Source organism: Staurois parvus, unplaced genomic scaffold (genome assembly GCF_062004578.1).
Source record: "Staurois parvus isolate SC_StPar_1 unplaced genomic scaffold, SC_StPar_1.0 ptg000221l, whole genome shotgun sequence".
Classification (NCBI taxonomy): Eukaryota; Metazoa; Chordata; class Amphibia; order Anura; family Ranidae; genus Staurois; species Staurois parvus.
In genome coordinates, this window is record NW_028318017.1 from 588,633 (window position 1) to 613,145 (window position 24,513).

At 46.5% G+C, this 24,513-nt stretch overlaps 2 protein-coding genes across 2 annotated transcripts in view; one reads left to right on the forward strand and one right to left on the reverse strand.

Moving 5' to 3' along the window:
- LOC149460716 (uncharacterized) overlaps nt 1-24,513 on the forward strand; it is a 242,625-nt gene that overhangs the window by 16,100 nt on the left and 202,012 nt on the right. The gene's annotated exons all lie outside the window — the stretch shown is intronic.
- LOC149460717 (uncharacterized) overlaps nt 1-24,513 on the reverse strand; it is a 45,774-nt gene that overhangs the window by 8,826 nt on the left and 12,435 nt on the right. The window lies entirely within an intron of this gene.

Genomic DNA, 24,513 nt, shown 5'->3' on the forward strand with positions numbered 1-24,513 from the left:
TCATGGACCTTAGTCAGAGAGTGAGGAAACAACCAGAACTGTCTTTTATAGGAGGGACAGTGATGAGGGGATTATAGGACGAGGGTCCCCACCCCCTCTATCACTCATCGCCATCTTCCCAACACAAGAAATACTGCACTTCCTTATTTAGTCCATGATTTAGTCATGAAGAACAGCGGGGCTGAGCCCCACCAGAGGTCAGAGAGTGAGGATGGGGGGAGAACAACCAAGATGAAGACTGGACTGATCCTGAAGACCACCATCATTGGGGTATTGACTCCTCCCTCATTATCACTTTCTGTTTAAGGGTCCAAAGTTGGAGGATGTTATCACATTATTATCACCATGTAAAAGTCTGTGCTCCAATCACATCATCCGATATAAAATGTCCAGCTGGGAGGAAATGGGTGTAACAAAAGAGAATCCATATTATGTGTATATATAGCAGTGGGGGAGGGGGGAGAGCAAAAGTCAGGACTATGTAATGTACAACATGGAGTATATAGTGCAGGGGTCAGCAGTATGTAATGTACAACATGGAGTATATAGTGCAGGGGTCAGGAGTATGAAATGTACAACATGGAGTATATAGTGCAGGGGTCAGGAGTATGTAATGTACAACATAGAGTATATAGTGCAGGGGTCAGGAGTATGTAATGTACAACATAGAGTATATAGTGCAGGGGTCAGGAGTATGTAATGTACAACATAGAGTATAAAGTGCAGGGGTCAGGAGTATGTAATGTACAACATAGAGTATATAGTGCAGGGGTCAGGAGTATGTAATGTACAACATAGAGTATAAAGTGCAGGCGTCAAGAGTATATAATGTACAACATAGAGTATAAAGTGCAGGCGTCAAGAGTATATAATGTACAACATAGAGTATATAGTGCAGAGGTCAGGAGTATGTAATGTACTACATAGAGTATATAGTTCAGGGGTCAGGAGTATATAATGTACAACATAGAGTATATAGTGCAGGGGTCAGGAGTATGGAATGTACAACATAGAGTATATAGTGCAGGGGTCAGGAGTATGTAATGTACAACATAGAGTATATAGTGCAGGGGTCAGGAGTATGTAATGTACAACATAGACTATATAGTGCAGGGGTCAGGAGTATGTAATGTACAACATAGAGTATATAGTGCAGAGGTCAGGAGTATGTAATGTACTACATAGAGTATATAGTGCAGGGGTCAGGAGGATGTAATGTACAACATAGAGTATATAGTGCAGGGGTCAGGAGTATGTAATGTACAAGTTATATAGTATAAGGGTCAGGACTCACAGTATTAGTATTCTGTAATCATTGGAAGCTTAAATGTTTACTGTAGACAACATGTAGAGGTGAGATGGGATTAAACCATCATGAAACAGGTTTGATTGGAAGTGAGCAAATCCTTGGACAGAGGGGTGGAGGTGGACGTGGTGTACTTGGACAGAGGGGTGGACATGGTATACTTGAACAGAGGGGTTGGCGGTGGACAAGGTATACTTGGACAGGGGGGTGGCTGTGGACGTGGTATACATGGACAGAGGGGTGGCGGTAGACGTGGTATACTTGGACAGAGGGGTGGCGGGGGACGTGGTATACATGGACAGAGGGGTGGCGGTGGACGTGGTATACTTGGACAGAGGGGTGGCGGTGGACGTGGTATACTTGGACAGAGGGGTGGCGGTGGACGTGGTATACTCGGACAGAGGGGTGGCGGTGGACGTGGTATACTCGGACAGAGGGGTGGCGGTGGACGTGGTATACTCGGACAGAGGGGTGGCGGTGGACGTGGTATACTCGGACAGAGGGGTGGCGGTGGACGTGGTATACTCGGACAGAGGGGTGGCGGTGGACGTGGTATACTCGGACAGAGGGGTGGCGGTAGACGTGGTATACTCGGACAGAGGGGTGGCGGTGGACGTGGTATACTCGGACAGAGGGGTGGCGGTGGACGTGGTATACTCGGACAGAGGGGTGGCGGTGGACGTGGTATACTCGGACAGAGGGGTGGCGGTGGACGTGGTATACTCGGACAGAGGGGTGGCGTGGACGTGGTATACTCGGACAGAGGGGTGGAGGTGGACGTGGTATACTTGGACAGAGGGATGGCGGTGGACGTGGTACACTTGGACAGAGGGGTGGCGGTGGACGTGGTACACTTGGATAGAGGGGTGGCGGTGGACGTGGTATACTCGGACAGAGGGGTGGAGGTGGACGTGGTACACTTGGACAGAGGGGTGGCGGTGGACGTGGTACACTTGGACAGAGGGGTGGCGGTGGACGTGGTACACTTGGATAGAGGGGTGGCGGTGGACGTGGTATACTTGGACACAGTTCCCCACACACGGCTAATGTGTAAGGTAAATCTACAGGCTGGAAAAATCTAAATGCAATTGGATTGAATACTGGCTAAAATATAGTATTCAGAGAATAGTGGTTAATGATTCATACTCTGAATGGTCTGGGGGTGTCAGCTGGGTACCCCAAGGTTCATTGTTAGTGGGGTACCCCAAGTTTCAGTGCCATCAGTTGGGTACCCCAAGGTTCATTGTTAGTGGGGTACCCCAAGATTCAGTGTCTTCCGTGGTGTACCCTAAGGTTCAGTGTTATTAGTGGGGTACCTTAAGGTTCAGTGTGATTAGTGGAGTACTCCAAGGTTCAGTATCATCAGTGGTGTACCCCAAGGTTCAGTGACATCAGTGGTGTACCCCAAAGGTTCAGTATTAGTAGGGTACCCCAAGGTTCAGTGTTACTAGTGGCTGAAAAGAGAGGAAAGGGGGGAGGATGAGGGAAAATATATTTCAGGATGGTTAGTCCCTTCGCCAAGATGGAGGTTGAATCCAAAATGGTTGAACCGCATCCATCTCTGATGCGCACTTTTGCAACAATCCCCGCTTCAGTCGATCCTGATTACGGCAGCCAGACTCATCCACCTTACCAACCGCTTAGTTTCCACAACCCCCCTCTGCCAATCCCTCCACTGGCTTCCGATTGCCCAACGGATCAAATTCAAACTGCTAACACTGACGTACAAAGCCGTCCACCATACTGCCCCGAACTACATCACCGACCTAATATCCAAGTACCACCCAACACACACACTCCGCTCCTCACAAGACCTCCTTCTCTCTAGTTCCCAGATCTCCTCCTCCCATGCCCGCCTCCAGGACATCACCCATCCTCTGTAACTCCCTACCCCAATCCATCAGACTATCACCCACTCTCCTCTCCTTTAGGCGCACCCTAAAAACCCACCTCTTCAGGGAGCCTATACCACCCTCTGCTAACTGCCGATCTCCTCCACTCTTCCTACCACTCCAACCCCCACAGCTTTTCCTCCCGTACCACTATCCCCTCCCTCCTAGATTGTAAGCTCCAAGGAGCAGGGCCCTCGAACCCCTCGTGTTTTGCATTGTATTGGTATTGTTCTGTCACATGTTCTGTCTCCCTTTGTAATGTACAGCGCTGAGCGAACTATTGGCGCTTTATAAATACTGTATAATAATAAATGGGGGATATGATCTCCATGTATAATACATAAGGGGGGATATGATCTCCATGTATAATACATAAGGGGGGATATGATCTCCATGTATAATACATAAGGGGGATATGATCTCCATGTATAATACATAAGGGGGGATATGATCTCCATGTATAATACATAAGGGGGGATATGATCTCCATGTATAATACATAAGGGGGGATATGATCTCCATGTATAATACATAAGGGGGGATATGATCTCCATGTATAATACATAGGGGGGGGGGATATGATCTCCATGTATAATACATAAGGGGGATATGATCTCCATGTATAATACATAAGGGGGATATGATCTCCATGTATAATACATAAGGGGGGATATGATCACCATGTATAATACATAAGGGGGATATGATCTCCATGTATAATACATAAGGGGGATATGATCTCCATGTATAATACATAAGGGGGGGATATGATCACCATGTATAATACATAAGGGGGGGATATGATCTCCATGTATAATACATAAGGGGGGATATGATCTCCATGTATAATACATAAGGGGGTGTGATATGATCTCCATGTATAATACATAGGGGGGATATGATCTCCATGTATAATACATAAGGGGGGATATGATCACCATGTATAATACATAAGGGGGGATATGATCTCCATGTATAATACATAAGTGGGGGATATGATCTCCATGTATAATACATAAGGGGGGATATGATCACCATGTATAATACATAAGGGGGGATATGATCTCCATATATAATACATAAGGGGGGATATGATCTCCATGTATAATACATAAGGGGGGATATGATCTCCATGTATAATACATAAGGGGGATATGATCACCATGTATAATACATAAGGGGGAGATATGATCTCCATGTATAATACATAAGGGGGGGGATATGATCTCCATGTATAATACATAAGGGGGGATATGATCTCCATGTATAATACATAAGGGGGGATATGATCACCATGTATAATACATAAGGGGGGATATGATCTCCATGTATAATACATAAGGGGGGGATATGATCTCCATGTATAATACATAAGGGGGGATATGATCTCCATGTATAATACATAAGGGGGGATATGATCTCCATGTATAATACATAAGGGGGGATATGATCTCCATGTATAATACATAAGGGGGGATATGATCTCCATGTATAATACATAAGGGGGATATGATCTCCATGTATAATACATAAGGGGGAGATATGATCTCCATGTATAATACATAAGGGGGGGGATATGATCTCCATGTATAATACATAAGGGGGGATATGATCTCCATGTATAATACATAAGGGAAATATGATCTTCATGTATAATACATAAGGGGGGATACGCTCTCCATGTATAATACATAAGGGGGGATTGCTGTAGGAAAGTCCTGGATCCTTTCTTGGATACACAGAATATAACTGGATATAACATTTATAGGGAAAGTTGATCCAGGGAATATCCGATTGCCTCTCGGGGGGATCAGGAAGGAATTTTCTCCCCTGCAGGAGGAGATCGGATCGTGCTTTGCTGGGTTTTTTCCTTCTGGTGGATCAGCTGTGGGTGTCGGATTATAACTTTTATTTTTAATGGTTCAACTAGATGGAATGTCTTTTTTCAGCCAGACTAACTATGTAACTATGTAGGTCCCACACCGCTGCCTCCCATCTCCTGAGACTGCACTCAGTGACTTGGGTCTGAGACACTACAGACATATCCCTCCACCCGGCACAGCCAGCAGATAACAGAGAAGGTCCCCTGGAGGAGTCAGGCACAAGGCAGGAGACCCCAGTCACATGTCCTGGGTGCCTACATTATGCAATGCTTAGAGTAACAATCAACATTTTGCTGCCAGCTGAACCCCAGAACCTCCATAAATCCAGTCTAGATACATAAATTGTGTCTGCAGCACAGAGAAGGAAGATTATCCGAGAGAAATCCAGGAATACAGGACGGGGAACACAGCTCAGGAAAGTGACCAGGGGATTACAGGCTGATATCACCCAGTCCCCGCCCTACTCTGGACCAATCAGTGAGCAGTATGGGTGGAGGAATGGATTTAGTGTTCATGACCCACCTGTGCTGATCTCTGTAGGAGTGTCCTCCTCTATAAATGTCCCCGTTATTCCATCCTCCTCCATAGACTGCTGATCATCCCTCACATACGCCTCTTCTTCTTCTGCTTTCACCTCAAATTCTATATCGATTGGATCTCCACTCTAAATCAAGGAAATGAGAGAAAATATCATCTGTAAAATGTAAGATTTATGATTGTGACATCACACACACAATCCACATTGTCTCCACAAGTCCATGTTCTAGATTCTCCATCCCACCAACCTTGTAATGGTGAGGGATGGTGTGACCTTCCTGTGTTGAATCCCAGGAATACAGAGGACGGGGACATCTCTCTGGTGGGTTCCTGGTATTAGGTGGCTCCATCATATCCTTGTGTCCTGAAAACTCCTCCATCACTCCATACTCCTCATCCTCCTCTTTATACTCTTCTTTAACATCAATATTATCATCCCCGAGGATTCCACTCTGAAAGATATAATAAAACATTCATTGTAACAAACATGCTGTGTATAAATCACAACTACCAATAATTGTCATCATCTACCTGATGATAGTGAGGGATGGTGTGACCTTCCTGTGTGGAATCCCGGGAATACAAAGGACGGGGACATCTCTCTGGGGGGTTCCTGTAGCTGGATGACTCCACCATGGTGTCCTGGTACAGATCTTTGTGTTCTTCTAGAAGCTCTGACTCCTCCATCCCCCCATCCTCATCCTCCTCCTCTTTTATCTCTTCTTTAACCTCAACTTTAGGATCTCTCAGGTTTCCACTCTGAATATATAATAAAAATGACATCAATGGTAACAATGCAGATAATGTACAGATCCTAATGATGCTATCAGTGATTGTTCCTCATCTACCTGATGATGGTGAGGGATGGTGTGACCTTCCTGTGTGGAATCCCGGGAATACAGAGGACGGGGACATCTCTCTGGTGGGTTCCCATGACTGGATCCATCTGTAGGAAACACACACACTGACTGAATCCATTGTTTCTATGTGTTTATCAGATGATGGGGGATCTAGGTGGATCCTCCGTACTGCTCTCTCCTTTACAATAAAGTCTCCTCTTACCCGGTGATGTGAGGGGCGGCTGATTGTCCATCATGACGTCCTTGTAGAGATCCTTGTGTCCTTCTAAATACTCCCACTCCTCCATGGAGAAATAGACAGTGACACCCTGACACCTTATAGGAACCTGACACACACAATGATACAGTCACCATCCAGACACATCCCTTGTCTGTTACTGGAGAATGTCCCAGAATTCCTGGCACCGCTCACCTCTCCTGTCAGCAGCTTCGTCATCTTCTTGGTGACTTCTAGAATCTTCTGCATGTTGTGTCTCTCAGGGTTTAGGGAGTCACATGGAGGCACTGTGATGGTCATATGATCACCTGACTTCAGAAGAGGAAATCTCTGTATTGAGGAACCAATAGGAATATCATGTTAGACTCCCAGAATCCTCCTCACCTCTCCGGTCAGGTTTGTGTTTTATTAATAGAGATAAGAGCGATGTCAGGTGACCTCCCAGAATCCTCCTCACCTCTCCGGTCAGGTCTGTGTGTTATTAATAGAGATGAGAGTGATGTCATGTGACCTCCCAGAATCCTCCTCACCTCTCCGGTCAGCAGGTAGATGATCTCCAGGGTGAAGTTTAGTATCTTCTCAGTCATGTGACTCCGGTCCTCCTCCATCCTCATTGGTGCCATCATGTGATCTATACAGGTCTCCTTGTAGACGGATAACTTTGGGAAATGAAAGTAAGAATTACACTCACCGGCCACTTTATTAGGTCCACCTTGCTAGTGCCAAGAAAATCTCCCCCCCACCATGACACCACCAACCTTAATCGTTGATACAAGGCAGGATGGATCCAGGCTTTCATGTTGTTTATGCCAAATTCTGACCCTACCATCTGAATGTCACAGCAACCAGTCTGCCCATTCTCCTCTGACATCAACAAGGCATTTTCCTCCACACAACTGCCACTCACTGGGATATTATCCCTTTTTTGGACCATTCACTGGAAAAACTAGAGAATGTTGTGCGGGAAAATCCCAGTAGATCAGCAGTTTTTGAAATACTTAGACCAGCCTGCCTGGCAGTAACAACCACACCACATTCAAAGTCACTTAAATCCCCTTTCTTCTCCATTCTGATGCTCAGTTTGAACTTCAGCAAGTTGTCTTTGCCATATCTAGATGCCTAAATGCATTGAGTTGCTGCCATGTGATTGGCTGATTAGCAGTTTGTGTTACCCAGCAATTGAACAGGTGGACCTGATAGGGTGGCCAGTGACTGTATTTGGATGGTATTGGTCACACAATAATAGGATGTGGATGTGAGGGGGGAATAGGAGGGTTGCTGGACATCTAATCACCTCAATACCGGACACTTCCACCCCCTTCCTGACCAGAACACTTTTCAGATCTCAGTGCTGTCGCAGTTTGGATGACAATTATGCGGTCATATACAGTACTATTCTAGGCTCTGCCTAGTGTGGGCAAAAATTGTGTCCCATTCCCAACGTGTCCAACTGCATGAAAATCCATCCAAATTCAATATAAATCCCTCATAAATACTGAATAGAAAAATAAAATCAGCAATATTAATAGTTCTTTTACATCAGTTGATGTGCTTGTGCCTCTCCAATCACACTGCGCCAACCAACCGTGCGGAATAATGTGCCTTGTGCCTCTCCAATCACACTGCGCCAACCGACCGTGCGGAATAAAGTGCCTTGTGCTTCTTTCATCAAAGTGCAGATCTCGTGCTCCCCCTCCAGTGCTCCCCTCTGGTACTCCCCCTCAGTGCTCCCCTCCAGTGCTCCCCCTCCAGTGCTCCCCATCCAGTGCTCCCCTCCTCCACCACAGGATGTGGACTCTTACACTGGAATAAGAGTCCTATGTGCTGTCATGGTCCTGGTTAGTCTGGAGCTTGTAGTCCTCCTGGATGATTGTGTACAATTCCCCCCCCAATATATCATACAACTGATGGTTCATCTCATGATGTATGCAGGGAGGAGATAACAACAATCACCCACATGGTGTCATTCCATTTATTACAAACTTCCTTTACAGCAAACCATATACCTCACATTTGTATATAATATACAAGCAAAATGTCCGACCGAAAGTGTCCCATCCACATGAGTCCCACCATTCGGGAATTACATCACCGCAGCCGTCACTGACGCATTTCCCCTCCTCTAGGGGGCTGTAAGAGGATTGGCTGCTGGTGGTAGATGGTCTTATTTATACTGTGTGTCTCCATATCTCCGAGCCCACTTCCCCTTCCTGTCCTAACCCGGTGTCACCTCCGTTTCCTCCCGCGGCCTTGCGTGGTCATGCAACACTGAACCCACATGACATTTGTAACATTTTTTTAGACAGAGCTTTCTTTTGGTGGTGCAGTATTAATTCACCACTGGGGGGAGGGAAGGGGAGATTTAATTTATTGATAAACAAACAAAAAAAGAACAATAATTTTAAAGTAAAAAACTTTTTTCTTCATTTGTTATAACATTTTGCAAAAAAAATATTTTTCTCTTTCACTGATGGGCATTGATGAAGCTGCATTGATGAACAGGCACTGATAGGTGGCACTGATTTGCAGCACTAATGTGCACTGATATGCTGCACTGATGGGCACTGATATGCTGCACTGATGGGGCTGCACTGGTGGGCACTAATAATCACAGTACATGTCCCCTGTCACAGGAAAGCCGGTTATCGGTTTCCTTTCCTTAGACAGTGACAGCGCTGAGGACAGGAAATCCCAATAACCGGCTTTTGTTAACATGTGATCAGCTGTGATTGGATACAGCTGATCACATGGTAAAGAGACAACATCATTGGATCTTTTCCCTGATCAGGGATGTGTTGAGCTCCCCACCAATCACCATGCTGCGTCCCCCTCCACCTGCACAGCAAGAGTGGGAGGACATCATACAACGTCCTTCCAGAAGGAGAGAGGTCCTGTCCGCCATCATTGTACAATAGGCCGGGTGGGAACCAGTTCAGGACTTCTGTCCTCCTGGAAACACATTTAGTTTGGACTGTTTAGTGTTTGATGCATATTTGAGGTCCCGGGACCCTCTTGTGCTTCCAGATCAGAAATCCCCTTTTCTCTGTTGGGTTTGTTTGGTCTCTGAACTGGTTTTGATGAGTTTTAGATCTGCAGACAAGGAATGATAAATATGATCCTTCCTATGACTTGTTTGCTCTGAGGCAGTGCTGTGAGGTCAATGTCGGCTCATCATAATGTCCAGGAAGGGGAACTTGATGACTTTTGGCTGGAGTTCCCTGTTAATCAGGATAATTGGTAGAGCTCTGGCTGCAAGGCTCCAATCTCCAGCAGCCTGCTGACTGACAGGAGTGATGTCACTGTCACTCTCTTCAGTAAGAGAAGGGATTGGATTGGATAGCATGCGGATGGTGCTGGTGGAGTAGAGAGCTGTTGGGGAGGAGTCTGTTCTCTTCTCTCCAATGGCAGCCCAGTGTGAGTAGGAGGACAATGGGGGGTTCTCTTGGTTGCCAAGAATTCTCTGGAATCCAGGACATTGTACAGAGTGGTGGTGGGTTCCTGGGGCTCTGAATTCCAGCACCGGCACTGCCAGAGCCTGTGTCATGGGAAGGTATTGGAGTGTCTCCTGAAGATGTATACCACTGTCCCCTGACTACCTTTTAGGCGATGCTGCAAAAACAGATGTCCTCTAAGAACAGTGCCCACCAAGGGCCCAGAGTCCTTCAACTACTCTTCCTCCTTAAGGCCCCGAGCTCCACTACCCTTCAGGGGCCCCAAAGTTCCTTATCTGTAGTACCCCCTGAGAGACCCCTCAGCTCCTCTACTTCCCTCAGACCTCTCAGTATTTCCCTCCCTCTGACACCAATGATGGAACATATTCTTCGTGGCAGGCTGGGGAATGTTTCCTTCCTCCTGAGCAGCAATGTAAGGGGCTCTATGCTCCATACTCCTGACCCCGGCACTCCATCATTGTGTTGGCTGCATAGTGTAATGATTGCCCATTGGCTGCCTGTGTAGTGTCATCATTGCCCTTTGTAGGCCATGTATGGTCAGGATGGTCCTTGTCTTGTCTATTTATTGTCAGTGCTGTTTGTTTAGAGGACCATATTACTAGAATTTATCTCCACAATGAGGAGAATGTTCCGGCCCCGGAAGTGGGGGAATGTTCTGCCCCTGAAGGGGTTCATCTGGGTTCCCACACTATATATGTGTGTATCATCATCTGCTGGAGATAAAAGACGTCACAGTGACTATGGAGGAAGAGGACGGACGTGACTATGGAGGAAGAGGACGGACGTGACTATGGAGGAAGAGGACGGACGTGACTATGGAGGAAGAGGACGGACGTGACTATGGAGGAAGAGGACGGACGTGACTATGGAGGAAGAGGACGGACAAGACTATGGAGGAAGAGGACGGACAAGACTATGGAGGAAGAGGACGGACGTGACTATGGAGGAAGAGGACGGACATGACTACGGAGAAAGAGGACGGACATGAATATGGACAAAGAGGATGGACATGACTATGGAGGAAGAGGATGGACATGACGGGGGGTTACTGGGTGTAAATAGAACATAACATCTTATTACCGATTTATGACTATGGCCTGTGTCTGGTCTGTTTGAGAATCATCCCCCCCATTCATGTGATCCTTATCAGTTCCTAATTGGGGAGGAGATGAGTGCTCATTGGGCCCTCTCCCTATAAATTTAGATCAGCTGATGGGGGGAGATCACTGATGGTGGGGCACAGTCACTGAGGGGGGGCTGCTTTTGAGTGAGTTCTGCGTTGATGGAGTGCGAAGAAGCAGTTGAACTCAAGCAGCAGGAAGATACAACAAGAAACTCTCCTGCATGCTGGACAGACTACAAGCAAACACCCCAGGAAATATCTCTTACAAGTCTGAGTGCCACTCTGTGTACCTTTCATATGTCCCCTCTACTCCTCCTTTTCATATTACTTTCCTGTGTTCCAAAAATCTCACTTCTTTACCCCTCTGCTCCACCCCAAAACTTGTACATCTCCCCCTCACTGCTACCATCTCCCTACTACTGCTCTCATCACCTCCTGCTGACCCAAACACCAGGACTGGAAGGCATGTGCGCTCGTGTACATCCCGCTCCCATCTTACTTTCCTCAACCTCCTTCTCCTAATCTCTGGGGATATCTCCCCAAACCCTGGTCCTCCACTATCTCACCCCCACACCAGGCACCCTCCTTCTCCTAACCTCTGGGGATATCTCCCCAAACCCTGGTCCTCCAGTATTTCACCCCCACATCATGCATCCTCCTTCTCCTAACCTCTGGGGATATCTCCCCAAACTCTGGTCCTCCACTATCTCACCACTACACCAGGCACCCTCCTTCTCCTAACCTCTGGGGATACCTCCCCAAACCCTGGTCCTCCACTATCTCACCCCCACACCAGGCACCCTCCTCCTAACCTCTGGGGATACCTCCCCAAACCCTGGTCCTCCACTATCTCACCCCCACACCAGGCACCCTCCTCCTAACCTCTGGGGATATCTCCCCAAACCCTGGTCCTCCAGTATTTCACCCCCACACCAGGCATCCTCTTTCATCCAAGAATAGCTGCAATCCCCTCAATTTAATATGAGTCCCCGTGCTCACAAAAACCACCCTCCCTTTTTCATGTGTGCTCTGGAATGCCCGCTCTGTCTGTAATAATCTCACCTCTGTCCATGACCTTTTTGTCTCCCGCTCCCTTAACCTACTAGCAATTACAGAAACCTGGATCCAAGCAGCAGATTCTGCTTCCACCGCAGCACTTCCCTATGGAGGCCTCCTCTGGATCCACTCACCCAGACCCAGTGGTCAGAAAGGTGGTGGGGTTGGTTTGCGTCTATCCCCACTGAGCACCTTCCATGTCCTCCCTAACCCTCCCTCTCTATCCTTCTCTTCTTTCCAGACTCACTGCATCCGGCTGTTTTCTCCCATTTCTCTGAGGATTGCAGTGATCTATCGGCCTCCTGGACCCGTGTCCCGCTTTCTTGATGATTTCTCTGCCTGGACACCCTACTTTCTCTCCTCTGAACTACCCGCTATCATTCTTGGAGATTTTACCATCCCTATTAATGTTAACAACCCGGCTACATCCCAACTCTTCAACGTAACCTCATCTTTTGCATTAGCACAATGTATACCGTCCTCCACTCACTCTGATGGGAATACATTAGACCTTGTTTTCTCCCATCTTTGCACTCCCTACAACCACACAAACACCCCCTTTCCTCTCTCTGATCACAATCTCATCACCTTCACAGTCTCCTCGTCTTCAAACACCTATCCCTCCAAGCAGCAAACAATTACCCGCAGAAACCTTCACAACTTGAACCCGGCTCCTTTCCACTCTGCAACTGACCAACTCTATGACAGAATCTCTCCCCTGTCCTGCCCTGACCTGGCCACTGCTGTCTACAACAGTTCACTGTCATCCACACTGGACTCACTAGCTCCACTAACAACACGAAGCATCAGGCCCCGACCATTACATCCGTGGCAGACTGACCACACCAGAAATGATTGTTGGAGTGATTGTGGCGTAAAACCAAATCTCAGCAAGCATTCACCTGATATAAATCTGCTTTCTTCACATACAATTCCTCCCTCCATGCTGCCAAAAAAGACGACTTTGTCACTCTCATCAATACCTTGTCATCCAGTCCTCGTTTTCTCTTCTCTACTTTTAACTCTCTACTTTCTCCACCTCCACCCAGTACCTCACTCACTGCTCATGAGATTGCAAATCATTTCAAAAACAAGATCGATGCAATTCGTAGGGACATCACCACTGCACAGACATCCATCCCACTTAGCATACCTTATACTAAACCTCCCTCCACACTTTCCTCTTCTGACCTCGCTACTACCGAAGAGGTCACTAAGGTTTTCTCAGAAGCCCGTCTCACCACCTGCCCCCTGGATCCTGGTCCCTCACAACTACTACGGTCACCCTCTTCTTCCATCCTATGCTCCCTCACTCACATCTTCAATCTCTCCCTCTCTACTGGTGCCTTCCCCTCCCCTATAAAGCATGCGCACATCACTCCCATACTTAACAAGCCCTCCCTGGACCCCTTCAACCTGAACAACTTAAGACCCATCTGCCTGCTGCTATTTACCTCTAAACTCCTAGAACACTTAGTCTACAATCGCCTGAGCTCCCACCTCACCGACAACAACCTTCTTCACCCTTTACAGTCTGGCTTTCACTCGCTATACTCCACTGAAACTGCCCTACTAAAACTCACTAATGATCTACACTCTGCTAAAACCAATGGCCACTACTCTGTACTGATCCCAACCAATGGCCACTACTCCGTACTCATCCCAACCGATGGCCACTACTCCGCACTCATCCCAACCGATGGCCACTACTCCGCACTCATCCCAACCGATGGCCACTACTCCGCACTCATCCCAACCGATGGCCACTACTCCGCACTCATCCCAACCGATGGCCACTACTCCGCACTCATCCCAACCGATGGCCACTACTCCGCACTCATCCCAGCCGATGGCCACTACTCCGCACTCATCCCAGCCGATGGCCACTACTCCGCACACATCCCAGCCGATGGCCACTACTCCGCACTCATCCCAACCGATGGCCACTACTCCGCACTCATCCCAACCGATGGCCACTACTCCGCACTCATCCCAACCGATGGCCACTACTCCGCACTCATCCCAACCGATGGCCACTACTCCGCACTCATCCCAACCGATGGCCACTACTCCGCACTCATCCCAACCGATGGCCACTACTCCACACTCATCCCAACCGATGGCCACTACTCCGCACTCATCCCAACCGATGGCCACTACTCCGTACTCATCCCAACCGATGGCCACTACTCCGTACTCATCCCAACCGATGGCCACTACTCCGTACTCATCCCAACCAATGGCCACTACTCCGTACTCATCCCAACCAATGGCCACTACTCCGTACTCATCCCAGCTAATGGCCACTACTCCGTACTCTTACTACTTGACCCCCTCCTCCTCAAAAAACTACATTCTCTTGGCTTCCGAGACTCTGCTCTCTCCTGGTTCTCCTCCTACCTATTGCAGAGCTCCTTCAGTGTTACCGATAACTCTGCCTCCTCCTCTTCACTCCCTCTCTCTGTAGGGGTCCCTCAAGGCTCTGTCCTTGGACCCCTTCTCTTCTTCATCTACACCTCCTCCCTTGGTCACTTGATAAACTCCCACAGCTTTAAGTACCATCTCTATGCTGATGACACACAAATCTATCTTTCTACCCCTTACCTTGCCCCTTCAGTCTCCTCACCTCACCCCTCCCCTTCAGTCTCCTCCTCACCCCTTCAGTCTCCTCTCGCATTACTAACCTACTAAGTGACATATCGGCATGGATGTCACTCCACTTCCTCAAACTCAATCTTTCCAAAACTGAGCTCTTAGTATTCCCTCCAGCCCGTGCCCCCTCCCCTGACTTCTCCATCAAGATCAATAATACAATCATCAGTCCCTCCCCTCATGCCAGGGTACTAGGTGTAATCCTAGACTCCCATCTGTCCTTTCACCCCCAAATCCAATCACTGTCCAAATCTTGCAGACTTTACCTCCACAACATCTCCAAGATACGCCCGTTCCTAACCTCAGAAACCACTAAGCAACTTATTCACTCCCTTGTTATATCTCGCCTTGACTATTGTAACTCCCTCCTCAATGTCGACCTCATCGCAGGCTATCCCTTCCTCAGTCTTTCATGAATGCTGCTGCCAGACTCATCCACCTTACTAACCGTTGTGTATCTGCCACCCCTCTCTGCCAATCCCTCCACTGGCCTCTACTCAGTGTCCTCTACCCCTCTGTGCCAATCCCTCCACTGGCCTCCATTCAGTGTCCTCCACCCCTTTCTGCCAATCCCTCCACTGGCCTCAATTCAGTGTCCTCCACCCCTCTCTGCCAATCCCTTCACTGCTCTCCATTCAGTGTCCTCCATCCCTCTCTGCCAATCCCTCCACTGGCCTCCATTCAGTGTCCTCCACCCCTCTCTGCCAATCCCTCCACTGGCTTCCCTTTGCCCAACGGATAAAATTCAAAACACTAACAATAACATATAAAGCCATTTATAACTCTGCCCCAAATTACATCATCAATCTTGTCTCTAAATATCACCCAAACCGTACTCTCCGCTCCTCGCAAGACCTCCTACTCTCTAGCTCCCTTGTCGTCTCCTCCTCCCATGCTCATCTCCAGGACTTCTCCAGAGCTTCCCCCATGCTCTGGAACTCTCTACTCCAATTTATCAGACTACTCTGTTCACTTTTAGGTGATCTCTGAAAACCTCTCTCTTCAGGGAAGCCTATCCTGCCCTCAGCTAATAATGGAATCTTCTACTCTTCCAACCAGTCCATCCCCCACAGTTACTACCTTTTGTATCACTAGCCCCTCCCTCTTAAATTATAAGCTCCCAGGATCAGGCCCTCCTATCCCTCTTGTATTGATCTGTATTGTTGCTGTATTGTCTCTCGTTATATTGTAAAGCGCTGAGCAAACTGTTGGCGCCATAAATCCTGTATAATAATAATTACCTCCTCTACTGCCACGTCCAGCAACCTCTCCGATCTCCTTCAGACCAAAGGGAACGTCTTATCTTTATTCCAGATCACTTCCTGTCTGTACCTGACATCACTTCCTGTCTGTATTCCATAGAAAAGTCCTGTCTGGGTAGTAGAAATGAGATCACCATCTTGTGGAGTTCAGAGGAACTGCAGCCCCAAGAAACGTACCCTAATAACCATTCCTGCATTGTATCTACCTTACAGAGATACCAGAGAAGTTCAAAAACAACTAAAAAATGTAAGAAACAATAAACCTAACTCTTATGCAACAAACTGTTTAAAAAAAGATATTTTACTACAGATAGAAAAGTCTTAAAGACACAGAACATAAGATAAAAACAAAATGCATAATAAAACAGAGACCTCTAAAATCTGACACACTACCCATAATGTCCCATCCTTCATATCAGAGAGAAAGACTACCCAGAATGTCCTGTCCTTCATATCAAAGAACGAGACAGACTACCCAGAATGTCCCATTTTGGTGCTGGGCAGTGAGCACAGGGCCCACAAGGGAATGTCTGGCCTTCAGGCCACCCTCATGAAGTCTGTTTCTAATTGTTTGGTCAGACATTCACACCAGTGGCCTGCTGGAAGTCATTCTGTAGGGCTCTGGCAGTGCTCATCCTGTTCCTCCTTGCACAAAGGAGCAGATACTAGTGCTGCTGATGGGTTAAGGACCTTCTACGTCCCTGTCCAGCTCTCCTAGAGTAACTGCCTGTCTCCTGGAATCTCCTCCATGCTCTTGAGACTGTGCTGGGAGACACAGCAAACCTTCTGGCAATGCCATGTATTGATGTGCCATCCTGGAAGAGTTGGAATGCCTGTACAACCTCTGTAGGATCCAGGTATGGCCTCATGCTACCAGTAGTGACACTGACCTGAGCCAAATGCCAAACTAGTGAAAAACAGAAAAGAGGAGTAGGGAAAAAATGTCAGTGACCTCCACCTGTAAAACCATTCCTGTTTTGTGGGTTGTCTCCTTGTTGCCCATCTAGTGCACCTGTTGTTAATGTCATTACCACCAAAGCAGCTGAAAGTGATGAACAACCCCCTCTGCTACTTACCTGATCAGATCCATATCCCATGAGTTTCATTGACTTCATGCCAGACTCGGATTACAGTCTTCCTTTCATATTTTTGAGCCAAGTATTTACCTTCCTGCTGTCACATGGTCACGTTGTCTGTATCCTATCTTTCTCAGTGGGAGGAAGCTATACCAAGTTAAATATGATTCCATCAGGTCAGCAGATTTGCTAAGCACAGGTATGGAGTACGCATATGGAAAAAAGGTTACAGTTTTTATGTTCAGTTTTGTTATTTAATAATGATTAATTTGTGTTTTTTCCTGTTCACTTCACTGCCTGAAGCTAGGAGCCATATCCCTTTCTACAGCTCATCATATGCAGATACGCTCCCCTGCTAAACAATTACAAATGCTGAGGCACTTGAAGTGGTTGTGAACGGGTCCGGCACTCCGGCAGGAGACACACTTACAAGCAGCAGACTTTCATAGAATGGAAAGGTTGTGGGTGGCTCAGGCGCTAGGTTGGGCAGTAGTAGGACGGAAGGCAAGGGTGCTAATTGTAATCCACAAAAACCTGGCATTAGAATTCATCTCTGAGTGCAACGATGATATGGGATGTATGGCTGCCGTGGTATTGCAGATCTCGAATAAGGATCTCCAACTCACCAATGTCTATGCCCCCAACTCCCTGGCAGACCCTTCTGTAATGCTGCAGCTAATTGGATATTTCATAATCCCAGTATGCATCAGATAGATGGAGGAGACTAACACAGTAGTAAATGATAGAGAGGACAGGTCAACACAAGGTCCACCCATGCAAAGGTGTCTACTGGCTCTTCTCATTAGCACAGTTGATTTCTGCCATGGGATTATTAGACCCCTGGTGATTGGCGCACCCCACACACAGGGAGTTTACTTCATATTCTCACAATACATTTGCCAGGCTAGACTATCTTTATTGCAGCACTTCCCTTTTCCCTCATGTCCATCATACGGCCATACACGACTTGATTATATCAGACCATAGCCCCACCTCTGTTTCTTTGGCAGACCCTCGAACCACAGGCCCCCCAAATATTTGGAGATTTCCTTCCTATCTGACATGTAAGGTGGACTTCATACACGCTGGTAACGATGCTTGGCTAGAGTACACCACCACTAATGAATCCCATCAATGTGACCCACACTTGTTCTGGGAAGCTGCCAAGCCTTTTATTATTGGAAGGATGTTTCCTCATATAAAACATTGACAAAGCAGAATACCTCTGAGCACAGAAAGCATTGGCATGAAGCCAAACACCTTTTTGATCTTTGGGTAGAGAATTACAAACATATAAATTGTTCCTATGCTGATTCACAATTGTGTAAATATGGTGATAAGGTGGGTAAGCAAAGGGTCTTTCCAACCAACTCATGTAGCCTCCCTAAAGGATACTTCTGCTACCCTTGTCTCCTCCCCAGAAGAAACCAATAAAATACTGGAAGATATTTGTGCCACTCTATATCTAGATCCAAGACCTTGAGGTGACCACAAAATTCCTAGACTCACTTCATTTACTCACTATTGGCCCCGCCCACCTGCAATCTGTAAATGTCCCTATTTTATTAAAGGAAGAGTCTGAGGTGATTAAAGGCTTACCTAGTGGGAAATCACCTGGTCCTGATGGCTACACACCAGCATTTTATAAGATGATGGACTCTCATCATCCCTCAGCTACTGACAGTATATAACGAGGTTTGGGAGGGGGCCCACAAATTCTGATGGGTCACCAAGACTATGAAATTGATTTCTAATAAGGGCAAGTACCCCACTGAATCGGGGTCTTACCGAACTATATCCCTCCTAAATGTGGACACTAAAAAACTCTCTGAAATAGTCACATCCCTCTTGGCTGCAATATTACCCTCCCTTACCCATACTGCCCAGGCTGGCTTTTTTTTTTTTTTAAAGAAACTTTATTTGGTTTTATTGTATACACACATTAACCAACGGTGAATTTATGCAGTATTCATAGCGTGGCAACATGCCAAAGCAGGTGAAAAATTCAAGAAAAGGACAATTTTACACAAAAACAAATTGCCAAAGCCCCGAGAGAAACAAACTTAGAGAAGGTAAGAAAGAAAACAAGAAAACTTAGAGAAGGTAATTTAGCAATCATTTGCCTCCTAAGACAAATAAAACACAGTGCATCAGGAATCGCCTAGAGGCTAAGTTAGGACTAGTTTAGAAATCCTTGGGAGGGAAGCTGGATCTCCGAGGTAGGAAATATTCTTGAAACATATTGACCCCACTTGCGGTTGAACTTTTCCTCTCCTGATGTGGATGGAGAGATATGGATGCTGAGCCGATCCAAACGAAGTAGGAAGTTAAGTTCCAATTTGACATCCGAGATGGTTGGCAGGCAGTTGGAAACCCATTTTTTTTAGAATAGACCTTCTCGCAGCCATCAAACAAGTGGACAGCCATGGTTTGGCGGCTCTGAGCATAGCAATGTGCTGATGTGAAGCAGCAGACACGGAAGCATCCAAGTTGCCGAAAAGAAGAAGCAGTGGGTCTCTAGGTAACGGGAGAGTAGTGATGAAGAGCATGAAGTTCAAAAGTTGGTTCCAGAAGGTAGAGATCAATGGGCAACTCCAGAACCTGTGGTGAAGTGAAAGCTTATATGAACCACAGAGTGGACACGTAGAGATCGTTGAGTCTGAACGTGAGTACAGACAGGGCATATAAGCATGGTGCATGATTTTAAACTGCTGCTCCCGCCAAAATTTGTTCGTGTTGAACGCACAGGTCATGTTAAAGCCTGTGAGTAGTTGTTCCGCAGTGAAAGCGTTGTCAAAGTCTCGGATCCACGATTTGATGGATGTGGAGGATTCCAGCGGTGTTGCGTATAGCATAGACAATTGACTATAAATATTAGATATGTTATATTTCTGATTCCTTACAAGGACCTCTATCACAGTTGTGCAGAAACGAGTGGGTTTATTCTGTGCTATGGATTGCACAAAATTCCTGATAGAGCCAATCTATACACACCCGTAAAATGCAAGATAGATTATAAAGCCTAATGTTGGGGAGGCCCAGTCCACTCTCACATCTAGGGAGAAACAACTTATGTATAGCTATGCGCTGGTGGCGCCCCCTCCATAGGAAACTAGCAATCGCCTTGTTTAGCTTGACTATATCCGCATGTTTGAGCAGGAGTGGGATAGTTTGGAGAGGGTATAAAAGCTTCGGAAAACTCGTCATCTTGAAGAGATGGGCTCTGCCCATGAGTGATAATGGCAGGTCTTTCCACATTTCCAATTCCCCTAAAAGTTTTTGAATGACTGGCGAATAATTCAGAGAATAAAGGGACGAGGCTAATTTCCCAATTTTAATACCCAGATAAGTAATATGATTAGTATTCATTTTAAAGAGAGAGTTGCAGGCCCAATCAGGAAGTCGAGCATGGTATAGGGGAAGAACCTCACTTTTCGTATTATTTATACGGAGGCCCGAACAGCACCGAAATTCTGCAAAAACTGTCTGGATATATGGTAAATCTAGAGTCGGGTTACAAGTGAATATTAATATATCGTCAGCAAATAAAGCTAAGCGAAGATCCTGTTGACCAATTGGAACACCATGGAGGTGTGATTGAAATAACAAGAAACGGGCTAGAGGTTCCAATGCAAGATTGAAAAGCAGGGGGGATAATGGACACCCTTGCCTTGTTCCCTTATGTAATAGAAAAGGGTTGGATATTTTTCCCGCCGCTACTATCTGGGCCATTGGGGCAGTATACATAGCCTGAATTAACTGTGTAAATGGACCGGAAAAGCCAAATTTAGCGAGAACTAATTTGAGCCATTGAAAACTGACGTTATCAAAGGCTTTTTCAGCGTCAGGAGAGACAATCGCTAGATCCTGTAGTGGATTATTTTTAGCCTGATGCAAAACTGTAAGCACTTTGTGGATATTTGACGTGGCCGAGCGTCCCTTTATAAAACCCGCTTGAGAAGGGTGAATAAGCGAGGGTAAAATAATGGCCAAACGGTTAGCTATGATTTTAGAAAGGATCTTTGCATCTAGGTTAAGGAGGGAAATGGGACGATATGATCCAGGATCCGAAGGGTCTTTGCCTTTTTTAGCTATTAATTTAATATGGGCTTGCGAAGCCAATGGGAGATATACCCCGCTCTCCTGGATGGACTGAAACCAGCTGTAGAGTAGGAGAGAGGGTTTTGTCCATAAATTTAAAGAATTCGGAGGTGTACCCGTCCGGACCCGGAGCTTTACCATTAGCTAAAGATCTAATAGCTAGACAAATATCCGCCTGTGATATAGGGGCATTTAGAGATTGCAGCGCTATTGGATCTATTTGAGGTAGATTTACACTGTCCAGAAAGGAGTGTGCTTGTTCCTGGTCAATAGGATCCGGCCCATATAACTTTGCATAAAAGCTTTCCAAAATAGATATGATCTCTTCCGGAGATTGTTTAAGTCTTTAAGAGAGGTGAATTGTGTGGGGGTGAAAGGCTTCCTACACAGGCGCGCCAGTAGTTTGCCTGGTTTGTTACCAAACCTGTGATATTGTAAGTCAAGGTGTGAGTGATATAGTGTTTTCTGAGCTGCCGCCCATGTGTCAAATTGGTTTTTAGCACCCGCCCAAGCTTTCCTGTTTTCCTGCGTATTGGATTCTGCCAAAACTCTTTGTGTCAGTCTAAGAAGGTTACTGGCCTCAGTAAAATTGTGCAAAATTCTTTTTTTATAAGCGGACGTAAAAGCAATGATTTTACCACGTAACACCGCCTTCCCCGCATCCCAAAACAAATTTGGATTGGAAACATGGGCCGCATTAGTAGTTTGGAAGTCTGCCTAGGTGTCTTGTAACTTCCGGGAGAGCTCCTGATTATTTTCCAGAAACGAGGGGAAGCGCCATAACCTAGGATGTGGCGTAGGGTCTAGAAAATTTATAGTAATAGAAATTGGAGAGTGATCCGATATGGCTATGTCATGTATGGTAGATGATACAACATGTTGCAATAATACGGAGTTACAGAAAATATAATCGATTCTAGATAAAGAATGATGAACGGGAGAATAGATAGTGTAATCTCTGCCGTCCGGATGGGTTAAGCGCCATATATCTGTAATTTGTATTGCTTCAACGAAGCTACATAGTAAAGTAGGTGTTGGACGGGAGACCTGAGAGGAGCGAAGACCACGGTCAGCACTCTGCGATTTATCCTCCTGCTCCTGCATAACGGAATTAAAGTCCCCTCCCATGACGAGTGGCTTGTGAATATAGGCCACCAGCCGTGACGAGAGGCCTTGGAAAACCTGTCTCGTCGGGGAGTTGGGTGCGTAAAAGCTGGAGAGAACCAGCTCTTGGGATCCGAGTTTAATATGTACTGCTATAAAACGACCCTCAGTGTCAACGTCCATGGAAATTAATTCAGGATTAAGCCGTTTGTGTATAAGAATAAGTACCCCTGTTTTATTATTTAAGGAGGAGGAGCCAAAGACATGACCCACCCAGAGTTTACGCATACGGGCAAAATCCGATTGGGTAAGATGAGTTTCTTGGAGCAAAGCTATATCCGCGCATAATCGCCACAAGTGTCTTAGTATCGCCATGCGTTTGTGAGGAGATCTGAGGCCCTTAACATTCCAAGAGAAAATACGTGTCATTTTAACTGTTGTGATAGATATAATAAAAGGATAAGAATCTTACCAATTAGAGATGTAGGAACGTATGGCGCTGTTGTGTTGGACGACTGGGGGTGGTTGGAATCTGGTCTCAGAGGACAAAGGAGTTCTCTCAAGAAATAGAGATGGAAAAGAAGAGAATGAAGAGAAGACAGAGACAGGAGCAAGGGCCCTAATTGAGCCCAACAAAAAATCAAAACATACAATATACCAGTACAGTATACAGGACTTCACGACATTCCGCATGCTGTTTCCACCAATACCAGTGTGACCGGGAATAGCAGGGGAGGGGCCTGCCCCAGGGACCAAAGTAGAATTGTTGAGATGAGGGAGGGCATCCCTCAAACTTATTCCCAACAACGGCTCCAGCACCCCACCACCCACAGCACTGCTGAAATATGGAACCAGGCACACGCAGGAGTAAGGAAGTAATAAAATCAGACATATAGATAAATTAAACAGTAACATTGAAACAGGTGAGTACGAGGAAACACCTCAACATCAGATAGTACAAAAAACATCTCGTGCTGAACAGCCAATAAACTCAGACTTTGGAGTGTGTTAGCATTTCAGAAAATAGCAAGAGAAACCACTCAAAAAATTGAAAACACTTCCAATTGAACCAATTGGACCAGGAGATAAGCTTGAAGAAGTTGTGAAGAGACCGATGGCCTTGTAGACCTTCAAAGGCGGGCGAGATTTGGAGGACCCTGGATTGGTGCGTTTAGGGGGGTCTTTGCGAGGACTGCGTTGGTCACTGGGGCCAAAATTCCTATCCACGAGTTGCAACGACTGATCCCCGTCATTTAGATGGTCTTGCAGATATTGGTGGGCTTCTTCAGGATGACCGAAAGATTTGGAGTCCCCAGATGGTGCAGTGAAACGTAACGTGGCCGGATATGCTAGTGTGAACTTTATTCCTTTCTGGTAAAGAGTGGCGCAGACGTGCTGGAATGCTTTCCGTTTACGTGATACTTCCTGTGAGTAGTCTGCAAATAGTAGAAGTTTGTGACCCTCAATTTGCAGAGAACGGGAGTTACGGAAAGAGGTGAAGATCGCTACGCGGTCAGCATAGTTGAGATAGCGGACAATCACAGAGCGTGCCGCACGACGCTCATTAGATGGGGGGCCCAGGTGATGAGCTCTCTCTACCTGACAAGAGGAGGATAGGCCCAAAGCTGCAGGGATATGTGCTGATCAGAGATCGGAGAGAGAACCTGTATTAAAGGATTCTGGGAGACCCACAATGCGTAGGTTATTCCTACGTGATCGATTTTCCAGATCATCGATTTTATCCAATATACTTTGCTGTACACGATTGGATTGTGACGTAACCGCTTGCATTGAATGGACTTCATCTTCTAAATCCGATATGCGCTGCTCAGCCTCAGATAAACGTTTAGAATGATCGCCTAAGTCTTTTCTTAGCTGTTCAATGCCCAAGAGGACAGCTCTATCTACAGCCTGTGTGATGTTTGGGAGCAGGATGGAGGACACTGCCTGAGCTATTTTATTATACTGCTCAGGAGTGTTATCAATGCCAGG